The following is a 27,844-nucleotide window of genomic DNA, read 5'->3' as shown; positions in this document are numbered from 1 at the left end:
TAAATTGTAGTTCAATTCCTGTCTTCCCTTATTGATTTTCTGTCTGGCTATTCTGTACATTATTTAAAGTGCTCTCTTGAAGGCTCCTATTGCTGTTATATTGCCATTTTCCCTTTCAATACTGAGGAAAGGGGAGGGGAGGGAAGGAGAAGGAAGGGGAGGGGAGGGAAGGGAAGGGAAGGCAAGGGAAGGCAAGGGAAGGCAAGGGAAGGGAAGGGAAAAGAAAGGGGAGAGGAAGGGAGAAGCGAGACTTCCCCCTTTTCTCAAGAAACATCAATGTTTTTCCTTTCTTGATTGGAAAGGAAATACCTAGGGGATATAAAGATGCAATGCACATGCTAAGGATGACATACAAAATATCAGTCCAAGGCCCCTCTACACCTTATTTGATTAAGACTTCATCATTGTGTTTCTGTTCTGTGCAGCAAAACATTATCTTTAACTGATACAGGTATCTAACCTGTGTTTTGGGAGATAGCATCTTACAATACATTCCAAAGGAGGTACTATCTGCAATAAGAATGAGTAAGTGTTAATGGAATGAAAAGACATGGGAAGAATTCCCAGGCTAAGGGGCAAGCATGAATCAAAGCCCTAAAATATGATATCGCATGGTGTAGCTAAAGAATTGAAAGTTAGAGTGTAGAGCATACTACTGAAGAATGGAAAGAGATGAGAGGTGGACAACAGTCACATTTGTAAGCAGCATTAAGAAATTTGGATTCTGTCTAGAATATTTTTTCAGATATTTGAAGGGATATTATATAGAGTTGTGACATGGTTAAATCTGCATATTGGATGAATGCTAACCTAGGAATAGTGGATAGCATAGAAATATGAAAGGTATAAAATTGGAAGTAGTGGTTCATTTGTGATTATTTCTATCTCAGGGTATCAGATTTATATATGTCATGGCTTATGTAATTTAACTTCTTTAATGTCTCATAGGCACCACACATTTAACACATCCTAAATGGAACTCTTGTTTCACTCTCCAACAGAACATGTTCTTTACTGCTTCTCAACTTTCTCTGTTAATGGTACTATCATATATCCTGTTTCTCAAGACAAAAGCCTAAGTATAATTCTTGATACCTCTCATGTCTCACATGCAGTAGACTTTATCATCAAAATATATCCAGAATATATTTTGAGAAGTCTATGAGATATGCAATTAGAATCACCAAGTAAATAGCTGTGTAATCAAATTTGAAGCTTAAAAGAGAGTTTTTGGGAGAGACACACATTTGGAAAGTCCACCTTCCTTGTATTCTCACCTCAGTGAGTGGTGCCACCATCTAATACTTCACCAACTAGAAACTTGAGCCTCACTTTCTCTTCCAGCTTCCCCATTAAAACCTAATTGTGGCCAGCACTGTGATGTAGTGGGTTAAAGCCCCAACCTGCCCACACTGCCCTTTCACTCTAGCAGCCATCACCAGTCTGTAACTACTTTGTATGTCTCTTGGTTTGCCTTTGGTTAGGTAGAAGTTCTCTCCATTAGTTTTTGTGTTATAGCGTCCTTAGTTTTCCTTCTCCCTTTCTGATTCCTCAGTTTCCTTGGCAAGTGTATATTTCTTTATTATTTCTTTAACTATTCCAGAATTCCATACTAAGCCTTCTCTAAATGTGTCTATCTTTTCAAGAGTATTGTTTTTAATGCCCAAATGCTCCAATACTGGAAAATATCTGGGCAGATGTCTAAAGTTTTACAATTTAAAGGTTTTCATTTATTTGGTTAAACATCTACTTTTTTTTTTTTATTTGAAAGACAGTTACAGAGAGAGGTAAAAATAGAGACAGAAGTCTTCCATCCGCTGGTTCACTCGCCAGATGGCTACAACTGGATCTGAAGCTGGGAACCAGAAGGTTCTTCTGAGTCTCCCACGTGGGTACAGGGGCACAAGGACTTGGGTCATCCTCCACTGCTTTCCTAGGCACATTAGCAGGGAGCTAGATCAGAAGTGGAGTAGCTGGGACACGAACCAGCACCCATATGGGATGCCAGGGCCAGAGCGCCAGTCCCCACTGTTGCCTTTTTAGGCAAGGCCACTATCAGTTCTTCCCTGGGCTTCCTCAATTCCTTTCTCTCTGTTTTCTTCTTTATTCTCCACCAGTCTTCTACAGCAAAGCTGAGTTTTCTTTTTGAAATACAAATCTGATCAGGTGGCATATCTACTGAAAACAATTGAGTAGTTCCTGTTGCACTCCTATAAAATTCAAAACTCCAAACCTGCCATACAACCTCCCACACAAACTAACCTATATTTACTTCTCAGTTTAATTTCCAGCCATGCCTGCTTCATTCCCACAGTATGTATTTCAGGTCCTTGAATGACTTAATTCTTAGGACCAAGTCAAAACTATCAAAAAATCAATGCATAAAGATATATATATATGCACACATGTATGCAATATAAATATGATTATGTTGCTCCGGAGAAAGGACTATACTGGAGATAGCCATTGCATAAATGAACAAGAGTGGAAACATGAGGCCAATTCTGTCATCCCTTTTCCAGGAAGAAGATATTGCATGAAAAGAGAAGGCTTAGTATGGAATTCTGGAATAGTTAAAGAAATAGTAAATAAAGATACACTTGCCAAGGAAACTGAGGAGTCAGAAAGGGAGAAGGAAAACTAAGGATGCTATAACACAAAAACTAATGGAGAGAACTTCTACCCAAACAAAGGCAAACCAAGAGACATACTAAGTAGTTATTGACTGGTGATGGCTGTAAAGTGAAAGGGCAATGGGGGTTTAGTGATCAGCTAGCCCTGCTGAGCCATGAATAATATGTATAGGCAAAGGAAACCAGCAGGCAAAGACAGACTCTGAACAAGCAATCAGCTGGGTTGGTGTCCTGGCAGCCTCCCATGCTGGAAAGTCATGTGTTGATGATGATTCAGAAGCTGCATCTGGGCTCAGTGGGAAATAGTGATTTTCTTTTTTAAAATAAAATCCTTTATTGTCATAAAAGCAGCATATGCAGGGTATAAAGTCACAAACTACATATGAGCAAACTGTTAACAGCTTATTGTTTATCTTTCCACATCTTTACTTATCCATATATATGCAAACATATCAAAATTATTTCATATTTATTGTGCAATTTTGTAGCTTATTTACTTTTTTAAATTAATTTTTCTACTTTTCCAAGTTAATAAAATTTCATTTTATCTATACCCCAAGTTTTCTCATTCATCTCCAAAATGTCTTTACTTCAAAATTGATAACTAAAAGTAAAGAACTATTATTTATTTTTCCATACCATATTTCAGGAAAACTATATAGTTCCAGGTGATAAAAGCAACCTTTCGTTTACTAAAGAAAGTGAGAATATAGAAGGGATGCTGGGTTTTAAAATTTGTAATTCTTATTGAAATTATTAACTCATGTAAGGGTTTTAATAGAGGTTAAAGCACAAGATTTATGTTTGGAGGGAAACAGGCAGTGTATCGTATCAAAGTAATTGCTTCCTAGTTACAAGTTAATAACACAGAGATGAGGCTGCCATATTATTGATTTAGATGTGAACCTAAACATCAATAATTCTGTGTTTAAGTGCTTGAAAAATACAAGAATGTGGGGAGCAACTCAGACTAGACTGTTACTGGAATTAAGACTTATTCTATGCATCTGCTCTCCCACAATATGGAGCTGGGAGAGGAGGCAACAGCTTCTACCCAGCTGCCTCTCACCAACTTGACAAGCTGCAGGACCTGCTCCTGATTGGAGGAGAGCAGCGTACTCGGCGTGTGGGTAGCAGAGTTGGGATTGGCGAAAGAGGACTATAAAGGAGGAGAGAGACAACATGCAGGAGGAACATCTAGGGGGAACATCTATCTGAAGGAACACCTGTGCAGCCCCCGAGAGAGCCGGCCAGCGGTGTGCCGCTCCCCCGCGGAAGTGGGGAATGTGCCAGGGGGAACCGCCCTTCCACGGAGGTGGACGGGACAGTAGGCAACCCGGGAAGAACCAGCAGCAAACCCGGGGAGGGCCGAGCAGACAAAAGAGCAGCGCAGGGTCCTGTGTCGTTCCTCCACGAAGACGGGGAGCGACACAAGAGAACTTCAAAAAGCTTATGGAAAAATGAAATTGTAAGTTTATTTTGGTGTGTATTTTTTAAAACCCATCATATTTTTCCCTAATAAATGTTTTCCATGAAGTTTCTGAAGTACCCTCATACTATATAAAAAATTTTGTCTCACCAATAAGTATTCTAGTCCTAAATGTTTAACTGGAATCAATCAAGTCTTTATATTACATGTTTCAAAGAAAGATTTCAAGGAAGGTCTCCAAAACCCACCTCTACATCTACGAAAAAATTATAGGATGTTCTGAGTTGTCCCGTTAAGGCAGAAAAACAATTAGGAAATGTGTGCATTAATGTATTGCTCTCACAGATAAGTTTTGTCTTACTCTCATTTGTTGTATTAAAAATTTTAAGTTTGGCAAGAAGGGACTGGCTGAGAGTAGTAACCCCATGTATCGTAAGGTGAACTCCGATGGGAGGTCTGCTTGAATAAAAAACTCTAAAATCGAGTCTGTCTCCTGGTTGCTGAAAAAGTGGCTTGCATTTTCATATTAATCTGAAATCTTGATACTTACATTGCCTATATTATTAAATAACCCTACTTCTATGTTTGTCTCAATATCTTCTATAAGTCTCAGAATCAGGCCAGTTGTTGCAAAAGGTCTTGGTATCAATGAAAGTTGGGTATAGTGTGTGATCTGTGCATAATTTTCTTCCATTTGAGTGTAGGGAAATACAGCTAGTAATACTGTGTAGGATACAATATTCACTATTAGCTTGTATTTCTTGAGCTCTTTAATTCTTTTTTTTTTTTTAATATTTATTTACTTATTTGAAAAGCAGAGTTACAGAGAGACAGAGGCAGAGGAGAGAGAGTCTTCCATCCACTCACTGGTTAACTCCCCAGATGGCTGCGCCTATCTGAAGCAGGAGCCCAGAGCTTCTCCCGGATCTCCCATGTAGGTGCAGGGGCCCAAGGACTTGGCCATCTTCTATTCCTTTCCTAGGCCGTAGCAAAGAGCCCGGACTCAAACTAGCCCATATAGGATGCCGGCACTGTAGGCAGCAGCTTTACCCGCTATGCCTCAGCACCAGCCCCGAGCTCTTTAATTCTTATAATATCATCAAGGATTCTTTCAAATGACACTTTACAGATGACAAAGGAGTCTTGGTGAGGTTACACAACCCATAAATGGCAGGACTAGGATTAGAACTGAGACCTGTCTAACTTTAGTGGTGGAGCTCAGTTCCACTATTCTATACTACTTCAGTGAATCACATTTTTATTTATGTACTTAGTGATATTGGTTGGAGATTTTCTTTAGAATAGTGAGACTAGGTTGGTGCTGCGGCTCACTAGGCTAATCCTCCGCCTGCAGTGCCTGCACCCCGGGTTCTAGTCCCGGTTGGGGCGCCGGTTCTGTCCCGGTTGCTCCTCTTCCAGTCCAGCTCTCTGCTGTGGCCCGGGAAGGCAGTGGAGGATGGCCCAAGTGCTTAGGCCCTGCACCTGCATGGGAGACCAGGAGGAGGCACCTGGCTCCTGGCTTTGGATCAGCGCGGCATGCCTGCCGTAGCAACCACTTGGGGGGTGAACCAGCGGGAAAGGAAGACCTTTCTCTCTGTCTCTCTCTCTCACTGTCTAACTCTGCCTGTCAAAAAAAAAAAAAAAAAAAAAAAAAGAATAGTGAGAGACTAGCACATAAATGTCTGGATTATCATGGTTTTTCTTTGACACTTTTACTTATTTGAAAGGCAGAATGACAGAAATATACATATGTATGTGTGTGTGTGTATATATATATACATACACATATATTTAGAGAGAGAGACAGAGAGAGACAGAGAGGGTGTGTGTGTTTTCCCATCCATTGGCTTACTTCCAAAATGCCCACAAGAAGCAGGTCTGGACTAAGATGGAACTGGGAACCTGGAACTAAATCTGGGACTTGCATGAGAGTGGCAGGAACCCAACTCCTTGAGCCTCACTTTTGCCTCTCAGGGTGCACATTAGCAGAAAGCTGCAGTTGAGAGAAGAGCTGGGACACAAATCTAACCACTTTGATGTGAGACACAGGCGTCCCAAGCAGCAAATACCAACTCCTGGGTCATTACTGTTAATCCAATGGGAACATCTAGGCAGGAAATGAAAGTACTTCATTTTTGTCAAATGTTAGCATTAATAGAATACTTTTTTTTCAAGCAACAGTCACTGTTATTCCAAAGCCTAAACTTTTACTTGACATTTTTTGCTATTTTTTATGAATTTGACAGTTGTGCATTTGGAATCTGTTCAAATTCTATTTGTAGCTGAATCATGTGAATGCCAAGGAGATCAGTACATCTGCTTAGCATCTCCAGCGTAATCTGTATTTGCAGATAGCTTTATATAAATTTGACTATGTTAGCATGTTCAGTTAGATGTATTTACCACAGGATATGATATTAGGCCTTCCACAGTGGTTTAATCATGGTAAGGGATAAACAGAAGTAGCAAATAGGTAACATGGATTGCTATTGATTTGAGTATTTTTACTGCCAAAAAAAAGCATAGATAAGGGAAGGAGGATATGATTGCTATATCTGATCTGCTTAAGGGTAGAAAACAACATGTAGTTGTAGAGAACATTCCCATGGACTTGACCTTCAGGTAGAGAAAACAAATAAACATACTCTGAAGATTGTTTTTTCTTTTCTAAAACATAGTCAGTTACATTTTGGAGTATGTATCTTTATGAAGTGAAAAATTAAGAAAAAATATAGTCACATATTGTCATGACATATAAGACAATTGAAAAATTAAGAAAAAATATAGTCACATATTGTCATGACATATAAGACAATTAGCAATAATTCCTTAATATTGTGTAACATCCAGTCAGTATTAAAATGTCCCTGATTGACTCTTCAATGTGTTTTTACAAGTGATATGTCTAATGAGTCTGTTTTAATGTCTAACAGTACCCTTCCTTTTTCCCTTTTCTCTTTATTTGTTGAATAACGGTCATTTTATTCTAGAATTTCCCCTGCTGTTAATTTAGATAATTGTAATCATGAAGTATATCTCCTTGGCAAGTTAAGGAAAGGGGGAAGGGTTTGGTTGCAAATTTTGTCAAGTCCAAGACTTTTGGCAATCAGAAAAGGAAATTAGTCGGAAGTCAGCAACAATGTGAGATCCCTGGGCTGCAGTCGGTGGCCATCCCTGGAAAGGAATTGACGTTAGAAGGTGAAGTCCTGAAATAAGTACTTATAGAGGTGTGCCAACTCCAGTGTGTTTCCAGGAGGGAATTAAGTGGTAAAGGAAATGACTTGGGGGAATAGGATTGAGAATATGTTTTTCTTTCTTTTTTTTTAAGATTTATTTTTATTGTTGTTGGTTTTTACTTGAAAGCTAGAGTCACACACACACAACACACACACACACACACACACACACACGCAAGAAAGAGAGAGAGAATCTTCCATCCACTGCTTTAGTTTTCAAATGGTTGTAACAGCCAGGGCTGGGTCAGGCTAAAGCCAGCAGCTAGGAACTCCATCTGAGTGTCACGGGAAGATGGCAGGAACTTAAGCCCTTGAGCCATCATCCTCTGTTTTCCAGACAATGAACAGGGAACTGGATGGGAAGCAGAATAGCCAGGACTGAAACCAGTGCACTGATGGAAGATGCTGGGATCCCAAGCAGCAGCTTAACCCACTGTGCCACAGCTCCTGCCCTGGGATCTGGTTTTAGCTGTGCATGTAAGAATATCAAGCGAAAATAAAGTTCTCAGAAGAATTGATGGAAAACAACCGGGGAGGATAAGAACAGAGGAATAAACCCTACAAGAACACACTGGGTGGACTATATTGGAATTCAAGATAGGTGTCTTCTTCTTTTTAGAAAAAAATTTTTATTTAATAAATATAAATTTTGAAAGTACAACTTTTGGATTATAGAGGTTTTTTCCCCCATACCCTCCCACAACCATCCCATCTCCTACTCCCTCTCCCATCCTATTCTTCATTAAGATTCATTTTCAATTATCTTTATATACAGAAGATCAACTTAGTATATACTAAGTAAAGATTTCAACAGATTGCACCCACACAGAAACACAAAGTATAAAGTACTATTTGAATACTAGTTTTACCATTAATTCGCATAGTACAACACATTAAGGACAGAGATCCTACATGGAGAGTAAGTGCACAGTGACTCCTGTTGTTGATTTAACAATTGACAGTCTTATTTATGATGTCAGTAATCGATAGGTGTCTTCTTTCTACTCTGGGCACCAGCATTTTGTAGGACTATGAGAAAAGTACGTACCTAGGAGATCTGGCAAAAGGCATCTTGGGAGAACCTGTCTTTGGGAGACTTGGGTAGATGGCTGCTACCTAATAATATGGTGAGGATTTGCGGCACTTTCACTCCTAACAGAGAACAGCAGAAATAGCAATTTTGAAACGCTGTTAGTTTATAGGGTGAGATCTCTTGCTAGCTTTGCATTCATTTCAAGGAAGAGGTGGATTTTTTTTTTTTTGTACAAAGGATAGGCCTAAGTTGCCGTAAAAACAGGTAACTTATTAAATTGAAAGAATTAGTGCACAACCTGGTTTATATAAACTGAATTACTTGTAACTTGTCAGGAAGTTCATAGTCTTATATAAATACAGGCTGGACAACACTAACTGGAATAATCTAAAAACCAACTAATAATCTAGTGGTTAACTGTAAATTAGTAATATATAAGCTTTTATAAGCAAAGGTACTTTAAAAAGTTTATAAAAAATATAGTTAAAAGTTGTCTATTTTAACTGTAAAATACTTGAAATTGTAAAGCAAGGAGTCTTTAAAAAGTTCATGGAATATGCATATTATGAGCAAATTATGTATGGATTTAAAACATTTTTGCACCAAAATTAACATATCTTTAAATCAAAATTTCCATGAATGTTTGAAGTATCCTCATATGCTAAAAGATATAAATAGGGGTGGACATTTGGCATAGCAGGTAGGATGCCACTTGGGACATCTGCATTCCATATCGGAGGGCCTGGGTTTGGGCCCTGGCCCTATTCCCGAATCAAGTTCCCTGCCAATATGCAACCTGGGAGGCAGAAGGTGATGGTTCAAGTGGTTGGGTCCCTGCCACTCGTGTGGGAGACCTGAACTGAATTTCAGGCTCCTAGCTTTGGCCTAGTCCAGCCTCTAATGTTGTGGGTATTTGGGGAGTGAAACAGTAAATGGAAGATCTCTGTCTCCCATTCAAATAAATACAAAATAAATAATTTTTAAACAATATAAACAAAGGCCATTTGTCTATTCTGCAGTGAAAGTTATAATTCGCTTTTAGTAAGAATTACAGAAGTATGTTTCTAAAGATTTCATGTGGTTGAGAGAAAGAAGAATAAGGTTTTGTTTTAAAAAGTAATGTTTTTTTTTTTTTTTGCATTGGAAATCTTTGGAAATTTAAGGGATTATGTGTCCTAGGCTTCTTACTTTTTAAGTAACTGTGATAAATTTCTTTTTATACAGTCTCCTGAAGTTGTAAAGAAAAGCGTGTTTATATCTGGCAATATGTAACCTAGGTAGCTATCAGAAAGAATTTGATTCTTCCTTTTAGAGTGTGAATTTATGACATCCTCTGAGTAGAATTAAAACTTAGGACTCAATCCTTATATTCTGAATATAAACTTCTAGCTATTTCCAGAGACGATGTTAAAAGTCAACGTGCACCTAATTTTGGATAGGTAACGTGGGTGGAAAGAGTAGGCAGAGCTTTTCAATAAGACTTAATTGTCACTATCCTGTGAATACATAATTATATAATTTGTTATGATGAACTTTCATTTTTAGACTTCTATGGTGGGAATCATTAATGCTTTATAGTTATGTGAAAATAGTATATAATTCTGCTTTTTATTACTCTATCATGCTCTCTTAAATATATGCTAATTTCTTAGTCTGATTATATAATAAACCATCTTCGTTGGGACATTATGCAAATTTGAAGTAAGAATGCCATTAAGAAGAAAAAGAGATTTAAAATGCTGTACCAGTACAGTTTTTTAAAAAGGAATATAAATAAAATATTAAAACAATATTGCCCAAATGTATGAGAAAAGAAGAAAAGATAAATGAAAATTCATAGTGTTTTTGCTTTTAAAAGCATTTACTGGATGGAGATTATACCACAAATGGATAAGGTTATGTATTTAATGAGGTCTATTTAAGAGTGCATATAAGGATTTGGTTGGATCTATTTTTTATAAGATTTTATTGATTATTTTTGACAAGTACAGTTATAGATAGTGAGAAGGAGAGACAGAGAAAAAGGTCTTCCTTCCGTTGGTTCACTCCCCAGATGGCCACAACGGCCAGAGCAGGGACAATCCAAAGCCAGGAACCAGGAACTTTCTCCAGGTCTCCCACATGCGTGCAGGGGCCCAAGTGCTTGAGCCATCCTCTACTGCTTTCTCAGGCCATAGCAGAGAGCTGGATTGGAAGAGGAGCAGCCGGGACTAGAACTGGCACCCATATGGGATGCCGGCACCGCAGGAGAAGAATCACAGTGCTGGCCCCTGGACCTACTTCTGATGTAAGGTACATGTTACTGTTATTTTTTTCCTTAAAATTATTAAAATAATTGTAACAATTCCTACTGTTTTGTGGTGTCAACAGTCTTTAGACTTATGCAAATATATAACATTTTCTGTGCTCTTCCTTTATTCTCAACTCTCAGACCTTTTATTTGGGATTCCATCCTGTCTGAAAGGAGACATTTCTTCAAACTTTTCTTTAGAGTGAATCTATCAGCTGCAAGCTCTGCTTTTGCTTGCTTGAAAATATCTTTTATTCAGCCTTATTCTTGGAAAATATTTTCACTGGGTGTTGAATTCTAGACCCACTGTCATTTTCCTTTAGTTCATTAAAGATAATTATTCCATTTTCTTCTATTTACTTGTTTGGTCTAAAATTTTATATAAGTTATACAAATTTCATGTATTTCATATATACAGATTTAGGAACATAGTGATACTTTTCCCCCACCCCAATATTATTCCATTTTCTTCTGGTTTCCATAGATGCTGATGAAAAATCAGTTACCTGACACTGAGGATAATCTATATATTTCTTTTTTTAAGATTATTTATTTATTTATTTATTTGAGAGGTAGAGTTACAAACAGTGAGAGGGAGAGACAGAGAGAAAGGTCTTCTGTCCGCTGGTTCACTCCCCAAATGGCCGCAATGGCCGGAGCTGTGCCGATCTGAAACCAGGAGCCAGGAGCTTCTTCCCAGTCTCCCATGTGGGTGCAGGGCCCCAAGGACTTGGGCCATTCTCCACTGCCTTCCCAGGCCATAGCAGAGAGCTGGACTGGAAGAGGGGCAGCTGGGACCAGAACTGGCGCCCATATGGGATGGCGGTTCCGCAAGCGGAGGATTAACCTACTGTGCCACAGTGCTGGCCTCATAATCTATATATTTCTTTCTGTCATTTTTCAGGTTGTCTTTTTGGTTTTGGTGTTTTGCGACTTCACTATTATGTATCTGAGTGTGGATTTATTACTCTGTAATTTGCTTGGCATTTTGGGGGGAGGAGGTTGCTCCTAAGTGTGTGGGTTGGAGTCTGTCATCAATTCTTTTTTTCCCAGAAACTTTTTATTTAAGGAATATAAACTTCTTGCATTTCATAAGTACAACTTTAGGAACATAGTGATTCTTCCCACCATACCTTCCCTTCCACCCCCTCTTCCTCCTCCCTCTCCTATACCCAGTTCTCAACTATTATATTGTCATATATTGCCTCTGCCTCATTGTCTCTTTTCTTTTTCTTCTGATGTTATAGTTACATTTTAGAACTTCTCACAATGTATTGTGTCACCTATGATCCATTTTATATTTATTAAATATATTTATGAAAAAGTCTCTTTTATGCTTTTCTGTTGCATTTGGGATAACTTCAGTCCTATGTTCCATTTCACTAGCTTGCACTTCTCTTGTGTATGTAGATTAATAAACCTGCCTGCTGAGTTTTTTAATGCTAATTATATTTTTCCATTTTGAAGTTGATTTTTCCCCAAATATCCTCAATCGTTACAGTCTTTGATCTCTATCCAGCATTTCAAGCTTGTCTTTTATTCCTTTATTTATATTTAATATAGTTCTTTTATAGTCTGTCCCTGGTAAATCCATTATCTGGAGTCCTTTAGAATTTGCTTCTGTTCTTATGCTTGCACTGTTTCTCATTTACAGTGTCTTGTGCTTGTTATTAAATGGGAGCTGCTCATTTCCCTCAGATTTTTATCTATTGTCATTCTTCAAGGCTTACAGTGGAGATGAGTTCCTCCAAAGGGGAATGGCGTTTACTTTTGCCAGCTGTTGTCTGAGAGCCTATCAGTCAAAAATCTTTTTTTAATTTGAGAGGCAGGGAGCAAGAGAGATTTTTGAGATCGATCTATCTGCTCGCTGACTGACTACCAAATGCTCACAACATACAACAGTGGGGAGGGAAGATTGGAAGGCAGCCAAAGCCAGGAGCCAGGAGCGGAAAAATCCAGGTCTCTCCTGTAGGTGGCAGGAACCCTACCATGTCCAGTCATCACTATTGCCTCCCAGGGTATCCATTATCAGGAAGCCAATTATGGGACATGCACATTTACCACTAGATTAACTGCCTGTTCTTCAAATTCATTCCTAGTTATCGTCTTGAGGTTTCTTTGGGATTATTGAGGTACTATGACTTCAAGTCTCATTTTCCTATGAGAATTGCATTGTGGCTCCAAATTCTTAAAAATGATTTTAGTTTTCCTTGTCCAGTAGGTGCCTGTTTTAAGACAACTAATTTTCTTTGTAGACTCCGGGAAAAAGTATATATGCTAGTAAGGGGTAAGTTTATTTCTAGCATAAACTTATACCAAACGACTAACCCTTGAAACTACTGCTTTGTGTGTGTGTGTGTGTGTGTGTGTGCGCGTGTACGTTTGCTTGTGATGCAGAGAATGCATTTTGTCTTATATAAGGCCTTGAAAGCCAAAGCTCATTAACTGGGTTTAGTAAACCATGGGCTCTGTCCAGTAAATCTCTAGATTCCTGCCTTCACTTCGTTTGCTGATTTAGCAATTTCTTACCCAAGTCAGTAATTGACAACTTTAGGAAAATATTGAAAATACATTTTTCTATGATTTTTGTCTTCAATGCAATCACTGATTAATGTACCTAATCCATGATATCACCAGAAACAGAAGACTCTCTATATGTCATTACCCAAATTTTCCTCACAGGATGTTTCTTTAAGACAAATAATATTAAACAAAAATATTAAAATTAATATGGAAATATTTTCATGCAGAGCTATATATTTTATAGACTACTTTTTAATATAAATTTTAGGTGGGTGTTTACCAATGATATGGTTCACTAGTTAGTAGATGTGTATTCCTTTATTAAATTAGATATTTGAATATTATTGTTTTAAAGTACCTTTAGCCCTTTAGCCACTGATTTGTTAGCTCAAAAATTATTTTAGCTGATTTGAGAGCATATTCTACATTAACAACAAATACTTTTGTGTAGCTTGTTTCATGCCCTTAGCTGCACATCAGTAGGGACAGGTCACCCACTGCAGTGCTGCCCCAGGGTCAGTTTTAGGTCTGCTCTCTATATTTTCTTATTCAGTGATCTCATCTGGAACATATGTTTCTCATGGCAGGCAGCACCAGAGTAGAACACTGACTTGAATGCTTCACTTAAATTTAAATTTTTAAAATTTTTTTTAAAATTTAATTGAAATTTTTTTAAAATTTAAAGCTTCTACTTTGATTTAGCATGTTACAGGCACTCATAAACCATTAAAGGGAATCATACGATCAATAAGACTAGTACAATCTATCACTGTCTTCTAAATTGTGTTGATCCATTATTTATGGTTGAGTTTGGTCTCAATATCAATTTTCTTCCAGAAGAAATTAGTCTAGAATCCTGACTAGCAATCTTTGACAACATAAATTGCCAGCTGGATAAAGAGATTAAAAAAAACACCCAATCTCAAGTACATCTCTCTAAATCTAGGTCAGCATTGAAATATATTCTGTGGGAAAGATTATCATGGCTGGCAGTGCATAAACTGATTCGGAGAAAAGAACTCATTCTTAGAAATGTATAATTAAGCAGTTTGCAAATGACATGAATTCTCATTGGAATTTAAGTTAGATGGTTATAATGTTTTGTTTTATTTTAAAATATTATTCTGAAAATTATTTTAAGAGTGGTAAACTTGCAAGACTCTCTCTCTCTTTAGAACTCCCTAGTTTCTATCTTTTTGATTAAAAAATTTTAAATATTTATTTTATTAATTTGAAAGGCAGAGTTAGAGAGAGATACAGAGAGATCTTCCATCCTTTGGTTCACTTCCCAGATGGCCAAAACAGCCAGGGCTGGTCCAGGCTGAAGCCAGGAGCCTGGAACTCCATCTGGTTCTCTTAGAGGGGTGGCAGGGGCCCAAAAATTTGAGCCATTTTTTGTTGCTTTTGCAGGCACGTTAGCAAGGAGCTGGATCAGAAGTGGAGCAGTTGGACTTGAAACGTTCCATATGGCATGCTGGCACTGCAGAAGGTAGCTTAACCTACTGTGCCACAATGTCGGCCCTCCCCCTTTTTTTTTTTTACAAATTAAAAAAAATATTTTGAAAGACAAAGAAGGACGACAAAGGGGGGCAGAGAGAGAGGGAGAGAAAGAGAGAGAGACCTTTCATTTGCTTGGCTCACTCTCCAAATGTGTGCAGCAGCCTGCGGAAGGCCAGGGTGAAGCCAGGAGCTTGGAACTCAATCCAGGACTTCCACGTGGTGGCAGGGACCCAAAAATTGTTACCCATCATCTGCTGTCTTAGCAAGAAGCTAGAATTGGGAGTGGAGCTAGGGACTCAAACCTAGGCACTCTGATATGGGATGCAGTATCCCAATCTCTGTGCCAAACACCTGCCCTGGGATTTTTTTTTCTTTTTTTCTTTTTTTTTAAGATTTAATTATCTATTTGAAAGGCAGAGGAGAGAGAGAGAGAGAGAGAGAGAGAGAGAGAGAATATCTTCCATCCACTTGTTCACTCCCCAAATGGCTACAACAACTGGAACCGGACTGGGACAAAGCCAGGAGCCAGGATCTTCTCGGTCTCCCAGATGGGTGCAGGGGCACAAGGCTTGCACCATTCTCCATTGCCCTCCCAGGCACAATAGCATGGAGCTGGATGGGAAGTGGAGCACCTGGGACCAGAACCGGCACCCACATGGGCTGACAGCGCTGCAGGCCGGGGTTTTAACCTGCTGTGCCGCAATGCCAATCCCTCTGGGATATACTTTAACATAGCAAATGGAAGTTATTCAATCTTTTTCCAAGTGCTAGATCGCATATTAGTTTCTGTTGATGTTGTTGTGACATTGAAAACATTAGATTGAATGGTTCTCTCTTGGAATCATAGTATATTCAGTTTAAAAGGATCTGAAAAACAGATTTTTCAATGGTAGTGTATTGATACACTATTGTGTAGCAATCATTTTTGAAGTATGTCAAAATCATTCATTATTCATGACAAGTAACTATTACTAGGCATAATTGCAGTTTAGAAGATTGTGAAAGATACATTTATATTTGTTTCCCAATACTATCTTTACTTTCACTTAATTGTTTATTTTTTGAGTGAAGTTGAAATGAGTTAGACTTAGTTTGTCAAGAATTTGCACAATCCTTGGCATACTATGACTGTTTTAAATGTGAATGTCATCTACAGGAATAAAAAGGTTGAGTATCATTCTTGTAAGAGCATGTAGCACAACTCCCTGTTCTTATCAGAACCTGAAATCCAGAAAGTAATTGATCCAGTCATACATCTAATTAGGTAAGCATGCAAAACAGGCCTCCTGGCTTCTAGTATTACTGCTTTTCACTCCAACAAATGATCAGATTTTCAAGTTAATATAAGAAATTGGAGGTGAGACAGGAGAGAATTAGGCAAGACAATTTGCCTCTTTTTCTAATCTTTAGCCTCAGTTCCTAAAAATAAAGGAAAAGTTCCCAAAGTAAAGGAAAAGTACCAGAGAAAGAGTCCAGATGGTATATTTTGCATGTTATCTACACTCCAGGAACATTCTTTCTCAAATCAGTTTGATTGCAACTCATATTAAATACAGTTTAAGTTCCAACGTAGGCCATACTCTCACCACCACCCCCCATACCTGAAACAAAAGTTTCATGAAGCAATTCTTGCCCTTACTAGATACTATGCATTGTTTCATCTTCTATATCATTCTAGCCCATCTCAATAAAACATAAAATTGATTTTTGAGTCACAATTTGAAAATCACTGCTTTACAAAATAGGAGACAGATTTCAATCTATGACACACTCCAAAGTTACGAGGTTTGCTGAAATAGTTTCACAGAATAATAAACTTCTCTCATATTTATCTGAAGAAAAGGTACAATCTCTCAGACTTGAACCGAACTTGTTTAGAATCTTTTCCCCATTGGAACATCAGTTCATTACCATATCCCCCAGATTCTAAGGCTCATTGTCTTTCACATATTAACATCTCTGAACTCAAGTTTTGTCTTAAAAGATCTGTGGCACTGCATAATTTAATTGGCAGTGTTTCTTTTCTTGGGTAACAAAAAAAATGGTGAGTCTTAAAAAATCTATGACTTTTTAGAACTGCTGTGAAATGTATTAAGAATAAAGAGTACATAGGCCAAATTCTACTGCTTATTCATTGGACAGTATACGGCTGAGCAGAACGCCATCTGACTTCTCGTCAAGTAAATGTATTGATATGAGAGTTGCTTAACCAAAATATCCAATAATTCTAGGCTAGAAAGAAAAACCAGTTAGGAACTGAGTTTATTACAGAAAGCTTTCTCATTTTTCTCGCCAGCAGGGTTTGAGTATGATTTTTCTGCTCTTTTGTGTCCCTTATTTCTGTATTGTTACTTTTTCTTTTGGGATTGGCACTTTTAGCATCTTAAGCTTTTCCTCTCATTAGTGATGTCGAGAGGGAGGGTTCCTTGGGTCATAGTTTCCAAAAACGAAGGCACAAGGTTAAACCCAAACCAAGAATTAGCCTTTATTTATTTTAAAAATGGAATGCAAATTCCTGTGAATGTGTTTACACTTCCACCAACCCACCACGCTGTAAAACTTAATGACTGTACCACTGGCACGAAGGATCCTGAACATGACTAGGAACGAAAATATGCTTGTGAGGCTATTTTCATCCCCAGCGCGACCGAAATACAGCAGTTTCCTCAAATATGAACACGTCTAATGGGGAAAACAATACTAAATGCCACAGTGAACGTGCTACTAGAAATAGGAACAAGCAGTTACTGCTTTCCAAGCCAGACATTCTATACCACGACGCCTTCCCCCACCCTTATTTGGCTAAAACTTTAATCCAGCCCAAGGCTGAGGAAGCCAATCTCCCCGCTCGGGCCTCAGAGGTGGGGGTCTTCACGGGGCCCTGATCTCCACAGGTTAGGAAGGGCCCAGTTCACCTGACTCAGAAGGCCTGGCCTTCACAGGTGAGTGGGCTCCGGGCGGACGGAGGTGGGGGTCCCAGGCCGAGTCACGCTGAGGGGGCCACTCACTCCGCCGGGGTAAAGCTCAGGCAGAACCTGCGGCTGACAGTTGCTCCCGCGCCCCCCGCCCCCGCGCCCCGTCACGTGACGGGAAGGGGGTGTGGCCGCAGCCCGCGAGCCGGGGGGCGGGGCCGCGAAGGGGAGGGCGCTAGAATGTGAAGGATCGTGGCGGCCCGGGGTGCCCAGAAAGGCGGCGACGCGGCCGATGACAACATTAGGCCGCGACGCGTTCCGGGCTGGGCGGCGGTGGTAGCGGCAGCCCGAGGGGCTGTAGCGTTGGTTTCAGCCTCCGCCGGAGCTGCCACCGACAGCAGGCAGACGGAGGGAAGGTGGGGGCCCACCCTGGCCGGAGGACAGCCGGGCCGGAGTTCCCGCCCTCCTCGCGGGCAGCGCCTCCACGGCAGCTAGACTGCGCCCTCAGCCCGGGCTCGCCCCCTTGCCGCCAGCGACAGCGGCCGAGAGAAGTTGGGGGTCCCACCGATCGCGTGCAGGGGCCCGGACCCCGGCGCCGCCCCGACCACCACCGAGGAACCGGCTCCCTGCGTCCCGCCTCTCCAAGGGCTCCACCTCGGTGAGTATCGCGCCAATCCCTGAGTTGGGGGGCGGCGGGTCGGCACCCGTCCAGGCGACTGCGCCCCGTTTCCCCCACGATCTGAGTGGAAGCTGACGGGGGCTCCGGGTCACCCCGCGCCGAGGAGTTCCGCTTTGGCTCCTTTGTCCCCTTGTTGAGTGGGGGATTGGAAAGACTGGCGGGGGTGGAGTGTTTTGGGGCCCACAGTAGGAGCGTCTGCAGTCCTACAAAGCCGCGGCGGGGGAAGCGGGGGTGGGGGGCGGTTCCAGCTTCCCGACCGCTGGGAGCGTCCGACCCTTGGCGAAGTTTGGCCGAGCAGCCGGCGGCGTCTCGCCGGAAGCCCCCCGCACCCAGGGGAGCTGGCGCTTTGTCGCCAGGCGCGGTGGAGGCGAGGCTCCCGTTTTCCTGTGACAGCCCCGGCGGAGGCTGTGCGGCTCACCGCAGACCGCACCCGCCCTTGCAGAGCCCAGTGACAGGGTGGTGTTCCTCTACACCTCGGTTTGTAATGTAGGAGGGAAGGCGAAGCCTTTGCTGTACTTTTGGATTTCATGTTTGTTTCTGAACGCTCTCTCAAGAGTGGGATCAGGTTGCAAGGAACCTCACATGGAGCGTGCTTTTGTTTCAGCGAGCCACCCACTCAAGAGTGGCTGCGTGGAAGCAACAGTATATACAGATTTTCCATTCACAAAAGTCATTGAACTCTCTTCGTGAGAGACATCTGCCTTGCAGAACACAACCTAATTTCATTTTATCTAAATGTTCTCTGAAATAATAGGTGACTTGGGCTCCTACTTGAACAGATAGGAAAACTGATGATATAAGCACATTTGCTTTAAGTGCATAATTTAATAAAGTTTTTGCCTTTCTTCTGCTGGAAGACTTAAATGACGTCTTAGTAGTATTAAAATGCCCTGTGTGTGGCAGTTTTTAAGATTAACTTCCCTTGAAACTTAGCCCAACTTAGTACCACTTCAGGTTTTTTCAGACTCATTGAAAACAATTTTTGCCTCTTTAGTGTTCCGGAAAGAGCAAGAATTTTGGAGCCACATGAGTGAATTGCAAGTTAGGTTTTCTGCATCACATAGAGTTTCATCTAAGCTTGGTTATGTTGAGACTGTGATCACTTTCTATGCTTGCCAGAACCTGTTAGGCTGTGCAGTTAATAAGGTCATGCTGTTTTTATAAAACAGGTTGGAGAACGAAGAGTAAAGCCATGCAATGTAAAATACGCTCTACTAAAAGTACAACTAATTTCAAAAATTTTTTACACCTTTTTTGTTTTGTTTTGATAGGAACAATGTCTGGAATGATTACAGCATGTCTTCAAATTGTTGAGAAAGAGAGTAGATGAAATATAAGAACCACCTTTTAGGTCTTTAATTATGGAGATTAAGTTGTGGTCAAATTCCATATGAACCGTTTGAGCCACAATGCTCAACACAGGTGCTTTTGGAAATGCTTGTTTAATTAAAAATGGTCATGATTTTTATTTCTCTTTCATTGAATTGTAATAGTTACTGAATCTCTGATCTGTGGAAAGTTGCTGCTGTATTTTTTCAGTTGGAATATTACTGCATTTTAGAGGCCAATATGTCCTCATACTTTCATGTCACTAATAATACATTTGGTAATGCAATATTTAGTTTCTTTATTCATTTTAAAGTTGAGAGCCATAAAATACACAGTTTTGAGATCAGTATCCAATTATAGGTAATGAAGTTATGTTTTAGTTTAAGAAAAGTGCTGAAAATGCTGATTTATAATACATGCGTTACAAAAGGATCTTTTTTCAAAAGGACTAATTCCAGGGTTTTAAACAGTGAATGCTCTTAGTATATTTCAACTTATTTGGTTCATAAATAGTCCTTCAAGAGCAGGTTACTTGAATTGAAGAGTGAAAAACAAAGTATTGATACTTCAATGTAGTTTTTAAATATTATACTGGAAAACTTTTATCCTAACAGTAATACATGAAGTATTACATTTTCATATTTATAATATTCAAAGTTGAAAAAATTTATAGAAATTCATCTTGGTTCATCAGGAAATTCAAAAATACAAGACATAGATCATCTCTTATGAACATGACTTGCAAATCAGATGTATGACCTATAACTTGAATAAAAAGGCCCCTGAGAACTCATTTACTTATTATCTTGAGGGTGGCTGGGTGCAAAGAAGTACTTAACTGCAGCAGTTGTGGCCAAGTATGTATTGTTTCTTTGTGGATGGGGAATAGGAAAAGATGTATGGACGAATGTTATTTAGCAGATTGCATGTCAGTATGTGGGAAACCCCTGAAAGATTTTTAGATCCATCTTCTTCCTCAGGTGGTCTTCACCCTCCCTGTGCCCTCACAAAGGCAAGACGTTGAAGGTCTCATCTGGAAGGCATGATAGAAGGAATTTTTCTTCCTAAAAAGTGTTACCAAGCCTACAAGGAAGAATAGTAGTTTCTTTAGAGACCTTGTAGGGAAGAAATCCCTTCTTTTGGAACATCATATTCTTACATGCTGTTATTTTTACCTTTGTTAAAGTTTCAGACAGTGTAAAGTCTCTACAATGGGAGGTATCTTATCTGTTTTGCTCACCATTGAATTTCCAGATGCTTAATAATTACTGAATGGAAAAAAATGGAGCTCCAGATATGACTGGAGAACAAAAGAAGGATGTGATAATGGGATCCTAACCAAGTACAGTTAGTGAGGTAATAAAGGGAGCGTGTTAGCTTTGGAAAAGGAGGACAGGCCATTTAATTGGAAAACTTTTTTGGAATAGGTGCTTCATGTGTTAGATCTTGGTGTAGACTGTCTTAAAATAAGCTGATATCTAAAGGGGCAGACAGCATGAACAAAAGAGTTTAAATTAGACCAAGTAAATTTTGTCAGGTTAATCACAGTGAGTCTTTTTTGGGTAACATTAGGAAAAATTGTTCTTTTCCTATCACAACTGTTACCTCTCCCCAGATGAAAAGATTGCCACACTTCAAGTAAGATTAGAGTCTTTGAATTTTGGAAGAGACGACAGTAAAATTAGCAAGAGTATTGAAAAGGGGTGTCAGAAAATTTAAAGTTTTGACTGCATTTATACAAGCGATGTGTCCTTCTGCAAGTGCCTTAGTTTTCTCATTTGCAAAGGAGGATAGTAATCTTTTTCCCACGTGATTTTTTTTTTCTTTGACAGGCAGAGTTAGACAGTGAGAGAGAGAGACAGAGAGAAAGGTCTTCCTTCCATTGGTTCACCCCCAAATGGTTGCTACGGCCGGTGTGCTGCGCCGATCCGAAGCCAAGAGGCAGGTGCTTCCTCCTGGTCTCCCATGCAGGTGCAGGGCCCAAGCACTTGGACCATCCTCTGCTACCTTCCCAGGCCACAGCAGAGAGCTGGACTGGAAGAGGAGCAACTAGTACAGAATTTGGCGCCCCGACCTGGACTAGAACTCGGGGTGCCGGTGCTGCAGGCGGAGGATTAGCCTAGTGAGCCGCGGCACCAGCCTCCCACATGATTCTTACGAGAATGAAATATATAGTGGTGTGTAAAAGTGCCTATCTCAGTATCTAATACATAAAGACTTCAACAAATACAGAGGTACTTAAGTATTTCTTTGTAGATCTTTAAAAAATATTTTGATTCTTTTACCATAGACTCAAATATCTTCTTGACCCATCTTGTTGACTTTTGGTATTACCTTAAAATTATCAAAGCTTTATGTGAATAGTTTTCTTTCAGTCATGGTTAATGTTTTCTGATAGAAATGAGGCTTGATTGAATTATGCTTAATGTTATCTCAAGGAATGCTAGATACCTCCTTTTTTATAAAGCTTTAAGTAAGGAATATATAAACAGAGTTCATGGAAAATACTTATTTTTAAAAGCATACATTGGTTTCCAAAATTTTTTAACCAAAATGAACTTTCCCCCCTCATTTTATTTGAAAGGCAGACAGAGAAACAGAGGCAGATCTTCCATCTGCTTGTTCACTCCCCTAAGTGAACCAAAAGACTGCACTGGGCCTGGCCAGTATGAGGAGCCTAGAATACATCTGGGTCTTCCATGTGGGTACCCAACTACTTAGGCCATTATCTGCTGCGTGTATTAGCAGCAAGCTTTAATAGGACTGAAACCCAGGCTCTTCAACAGAGGATGCAAGAATTCAAATCTGCATCTTAATTTCTGTGCCAAATATTTGCCCCTAAACTTATTTCACAATTTCATTTTTCATGAACTTTTTGAAGTACCCTCATATATAGCTGAAAATATGAATCTTTATGTTTTTCTTCCCTACAGAATTTGTTTCTGCATAAATTGTAATTTTGCCTATCCATATATCCATTGTTCTGAAGCCATAGGGATTTTCCAGCAATTAAGAAAGAAATTACCAAAAATAACCTCTGTATGTTTTTAGTAATATGACTGTAAACCCTAAAGATTGCTTGCCTTTTATGCTTTGTTATGGAATTCAGTATTTTTTGAGCAGAAAAAAACACTTTTGCTTTATTTCTTGTCTAAGCTTTTTGCTCCAGTAGCTGTTCTTATATGAATCTCAAAATCTCATTATACTTTGTGAACTCTTTGTTGTGTTGGTGATCCATAGAGCATTCTGTTCTTTGTATAATGTTTTAATGTTTAAAGGGAATTATAAAAAGAGCAAGAAGACTCATGAGTCTTCAAATGATAAAATAGCCAGTTACCTATCATCTTACTTGTTCACAAAGGACAAAAAAAAAAAAAAAAAAAAAAGAGAAAAAAGAGGTCATGGTTTTAGAACTTGAAGGCTCTTTTCAGGTAAACGGAGAAGCTTTTTGATTGAGTTGTTGAAAATTTGATGGATTCAGAGTATTGTATCTCCTGAAGATGTCTTTTTTTTTTTTTTTTTGACAGGCAGAGTTAGACAGTGAGAGAGAGAGACAGAGAGAAAGGTCTTCCTTCCTTTGGTTCACCCCTCAAATGGCTGCTATGGTCGGTGCATTGTGCCGATTCAAAACCAGGAGCCAGGTGCTTCCCCCTGGTCTCCCATGCGGGTGCAGGGCCCAAGCACCTGGGCCATCCTCCACTGCCTTCCCAGGCCACAGCAGAGAGCTGGACTGGAAGAGGAGCAACTGGAACAGAATCCGGCGCCCCAACCGGAACTAGAACCCAGTTTGCCGGCGCCGCAGGCGGAGGATTAGCCTAGTGAGCCGTGGCGCCGGCCATGAAGATGTCTTAATAGGAATGGTTGGGGCCGGTGCTGTGGCGCAGTGGGTTAACGCACGCCCTGGCCTGAAGCGCCGGAATCCCACATGGGCGCTGGTTCTAGTCCCGGCTGCTCCACTTACAATCCAACTCTCTGCTATGGCCTGGGATAGCAGTAGAAGATGGTCCAAGTCCTCGGGTCCCTGCACGCGTGTGGAGACCCAGAAGAAGCTCCTGGCTTCGGACTGGCATAGCTCCGGCCATTGAAGCCAGTTGGGGCGTGAACCAGCGGATGGAAGACCTTTTTTTCTCTCTTTGCCTCTTCTCTCTCTGTGTAACTCTGACTTTCAAATAAATAAATAAATCTTTAAAAAGAAAATAGGAATGGTTGATCATCTTAGTAATAGGCAATATGTGTTGATTATAAAATATACATGAGGCGTTACTCTAAAAATGTTTGACACATATCATCATATTTAATCTTCACAACAACTTTCCAAATCTTGCTATTTTCTACTCCATTTTAAGCCACAGGCATGGAGAGAATAAGTGATAAGTGGTGGATCCAGGAGATGAGTTAAACCTGAGGCCCAGAGAGGTTAATTAGTAGGATGTGGAGTCTGCCAAAAGGATTTCAACTTGAGGTTTAACCTACCTTTGGCATTGAAGCCTGTCCTTCTAACGACTGTACTGTATTGCCTCTGTAGTTTATTTGCAGTTACCCCTTATGACCTTATGATTTTTAGTCTGTTTTGACTGTGTGATTTGATACAAATAAACTTTCTATTAAGATGGACTATAGCCTTAATTTAAAAAATTTCATTTGCATACAGGGTGTTCACAAAGTTCATAAAAAATGTGTATTATGAGAAAACTAAATACAAGTTGTAAGAGTTTTTTGCACCAACGTAAACTTGTACTTGTTATGGCATGTCTGAACAGGATCTGCTTTGAGGCTCTTGAAAGGGTAAGACAGCATGAAAAGAGCCTCTATCAGAGCGGCATGAATGAATACTGCTAAAAGTGAAGCAGGAGCAAGCATCAAATTTATGGTGAAGCTTGGGTGGAAGAATGGTGAAATCATTGGTGTTTTACAAAAAGTTTATGGGGACAGCACCCTAAAGAAACCAGCATTTTACAATGGATAACTTGTGTTAAGAAGGGAAGAGACCATGTTGAAGATGAAGCCTACAGCAGCAGCCATTCTTATCAGTTTGGAGGAAAAATGTAATCTTATTGGTGCACTAATGGAATTGGGCTGATGAGTAACAGCAGAAACAATACCTGCCACAATAGACATCTCAGTTGAATGGGCTTGTAAATTCTGACTGAAAAATTCAAGTGGAACACACTTTCTGTTGCGTCTGGATCAGCTGCAGACAAGAGCAGAGCTTTCAATGACATTTATAAACAAGTGAGATCAGGATCCTGAAGCATTTCTTCAAAATATTGCTACAGGAGATGAAATATGGCTTTACCAGTGCAGTCCTGAAGACAAAGCACAAAGAAATGGCTGTCATGAGGTGGAAGTGATCCAGTCAGAGCAAAGGCAGACAAGTTAAGAGCAAAGGTCATGACAACAGTTTTTAGGGATGCTCAAGGCATGTTGCTTGTTTACTTTATACAGGGACAAAATAACATCTGCTTATTTTGAGAAGATTAGCTAAAGCTTTAGCAGAAAAATGCCTAGGGCAGCTTTACTAGAGAGTCCTTCTCTATTATGGCAGTATTCTTCCTCATTTCCTTTCATCCAATTAGGGCAATTTTGCAAGAGTTTTGAAGGGAAATCACTAGGCATTCACTTTATGGTCCTAATTTCACTTAAACTTTTTTTTAAAAGGGCACCCATTTTTCTTCAGATAATAATGTTAAAAACATTGTATTTAAAATGTTAAATTCCAGGGACTCTCAGTTCTTTATGGATGGACCAACTGACTGGTGTTGTTATTTACAGAATTGTCTTAAACTTGTTAGAGATTATGTTGATAAGTAATGTTTTTTTTATTTTTTTATCATTTAATTCCATTTTTCATGAACTTTTTAAGGTCCCTGAGTACTGATGTTTTACTTTAATATCTTTAAGGTACTTGCCGTAGGGGTCAGTGTTGTGCTGTAGCTGGTTAAGCTGCTGTCTGCAGTGCCGGCATCCCATGTAGGTGCCTGTTTAAGTCCCTGCTTGAAGTGATCAAAGTGGCTGCTCCACTTTTGATCCAGCTTCCTGCTGGTGCGCCTAGGGAAAGCCATGGAGGATGGCCCAGGTCCCTGGGCCCCTGTACCCACGTGGGAGACCTGGATGAGGCTCCTGACTTCAGCCTGGCCCAGCCCTGACTGTTGTGGCCATTTGGGGAGTGAGCCAGTGGATGGAGGATTTCTCTCTCTGTCTCCCCTTCTCTCTGTAACTCTGCCTTTCAAATAAAATAAGCAAATCTTAAAAAAAAAAAATACTTGGAGTAAAGCAAATACTTATTTTATTATTCATTCAGTTGCCATTTTCTCTCTGGGGAATTTCATACTAACTAGAAATAAAAGAATATAGATACAATTTTAAGTTGATTTATTATAATTAAAACAAATTTTTAAAGAATAAAAATTTTTATTAGAATTATTAGAATTAGTTTGGGCAGTTTTTATGTGATGATATTTACATATACTGGTATTTGTGGGATATAAATCTATGTAATTTAAATGTCCTATTGAAATGACTACCATTAAGGTAACTTGTTTTTTGGCTGCTGAGTGCTTACTACAGGAGTAGTTTATCAGATTACAAAGTTTCTTACAAATAAGACTCAAATCCCTGCAGAAGTTAAGAAATCCATGTGAGTATGTTTTGGTGGGGTGAAAGTATGTCCATCTGGGAACAAAGCGATTTGGTCTCCCTAATGTTAGTCCTGAACGTGAGGATACAAGCACATTTCAAGTGAAGAGTAGGATGAGAGATTTTTGGAGACCAGTCTTGCTTATAATTTTGCCTGCTGTGACTATAGTAATATTTAGGATCAGCAATTAAGAAGTAAATAAAAACAGTGCTGTATACCATTCTGTAGAGCTTATAAAAGTTCCCAGGCTGCTTTGTGTGTTGTGGGTACCTTACAAATACTCATTGTATTTGTAGTAATGGAAGGACTGTGTCATAGCTTATTTTAGAAATCAAGAGAGTTAGAGGAGCCCCTTGGAGCCAGGCTGCGTTAAGTTGAGAACCTGCACAGCCACTTACTAAGTTTATTGTCCGGTACCTGGCTCTATGCTGCTACTGGGTGGCTACAGAAAATCATGTATTTAGGCAGACGGATGGCCAGATTTAGCACTCTGAGGGTATCATGGTTTTTATGTAATGTGAAAAATATCTGGAAATTCTCAGAGTCCTATTGAAAGAAATAAAGTTAGCTGAGAGAGACAGCAAGCTTGTCATGAAGCTGCCGTTGTGAGTATGGGGACTGTGTAGAAGAGGTTGTGGGAAGGGCAGCTGTGATTTAGTTCATGCCTACCAACATCTGCTATGTCTTGCTAGTGACTGGTTTTCCCTTTTGTTTATGTACTTATTTGAAAAAGCTACTGATAGAAAGAGAGACAGAGAAAGAAAGAGAGAGTAAATCTGTCCACTGGTTCCTTCCCCAAATGGCCGCCATAGCCAGGGCTGTGCCAGGTGGAAGCCAGGAGCCAGAAGTTCCACTTGGGTCTTCCACATGAGTACAGAGGCCTGAGTACTAGGCCATCATCTGCCACTTTCCCAGTGCATTATCAGGGAGCTGGATCAGAAGTGGAGCAGCTAGAATATGAACTGGTGCCTGTAAAGGTGCCTGTAAAGGATGCTGACGTCACAGGCAGCAGCTCAACCAGCTACACCACAACGCTGGCCTTGTGTGACTGGTTTTCACTAGAGGAATGTGTTGTCATTTCTGTGTTGACATGGCAGAAAAGTAGTATTTGTTGTCCAGCTTCTCTTTTTCCATTCCAAAGGCCAGATTGCAGAATCTGGGGTTCTTAAAGGGTGACAGAATCCTAAAATTGGAAGGATCTAGAATTCCAAAATTACTATGTGAAATACGTTGTGTACCGGCCAGCGCTGCGGCTCACTAGGCTAATCCCCTGCCTGTGGCGCCGGCACCCGGGTTTTAGTTCCGGTTTGGTGCCAGATTCTGTCCCAGTTGCTCCTCTTCCAGTCCAGCTCTCTGCTGTGGCCTGGGAAGGCAGTGGAGGATGGCCCAAGTGCTTGGGCCCTGCACCTGCATGGGAGACCAGAAAGAAGCATATGGCTCCTGGCTTCAGATCGGCACAGTGCGCTGGCCACAGTACACTGGCTGTAGTGGCCATTTGGGGGGTGAACCAATGGAAGGAAGGTCTTTCTCTCTGTCTCTCTCTCTCTCTGACTGTCTAACTCTGCCTGTCAAAAAAAAAAAAAAATTTGTGTCCCAAATAGGAAAACCACAATACTGTAATTTTAATTGTGTGAAGGTATTAG

The 27,844-nt window shown here is 40.1% G+C and overlaps 1 protein-coding gene and 1 long non-coding RNA gene across 7 annotated transcripts in view; one reads left to right on the top strand and one right to left on the bottom strand.

Moving 5' to 3' along the window:
• The window catches only part of LOC138844399 (uncharacterized), a 28,894-nt gene extending 11,166 nt beyond the window's left edge, over window positions 1-17,728 (bottom strand). The window contains exon 1 of the long non-coding RNA XR_011380172.1: window positions 17,560-17,728. This is a non-coding gene — a long non-coding RNA (uncharacterized lncRNA). The remainder of the gene's footprint in view (window positions 1-17,559) is intronic.
• A 48-nt stretch (window positions 17,729-17,776) lies between these two features.
• OSBPL8 (oxysterol binding protein like 8) overlaps window positions 17,777-27,844 on the top strand; it is a 197,968-nt gene continuing 187,900 nt past the window's right edge. The window contains exon 1 of one of the 6 annotated variants that reach the window (XM_051846453.2): window positions 17,777-18,214. The gene's annotated coding sequence lies outside the window, so the exon portion shown is untranslated. The remainder of the gene's footprint in view (window positions 18,215-27,844) is intronic. The other 5 variants (XM_051846454.2, XM_070052653.1, XM_070052652.1 and 2 more) reach the window with 5 other exon arrangements.

The sequence above is a fragment of the Oryctolagus cuniculus genome, chromosome 11 (assembly GCF_964237555.1).
Source record: "Oryctolagus cuniculus chromosome 11, mOryCun1.1, whole genome shotgun sequence".
Classification (NCBI taxonomy): Eukaryota; Metazoa; Chordata; class Mammalia; order Lagomorpha; family Leporidae; genus Oryctolagus; species Oryctolagus cuniculus.
The sequence above is the reverse complement of the archived record's forward strand: the minus strand, read 5'-3'. Positions and strand labels throughout refer to the sequence as shown.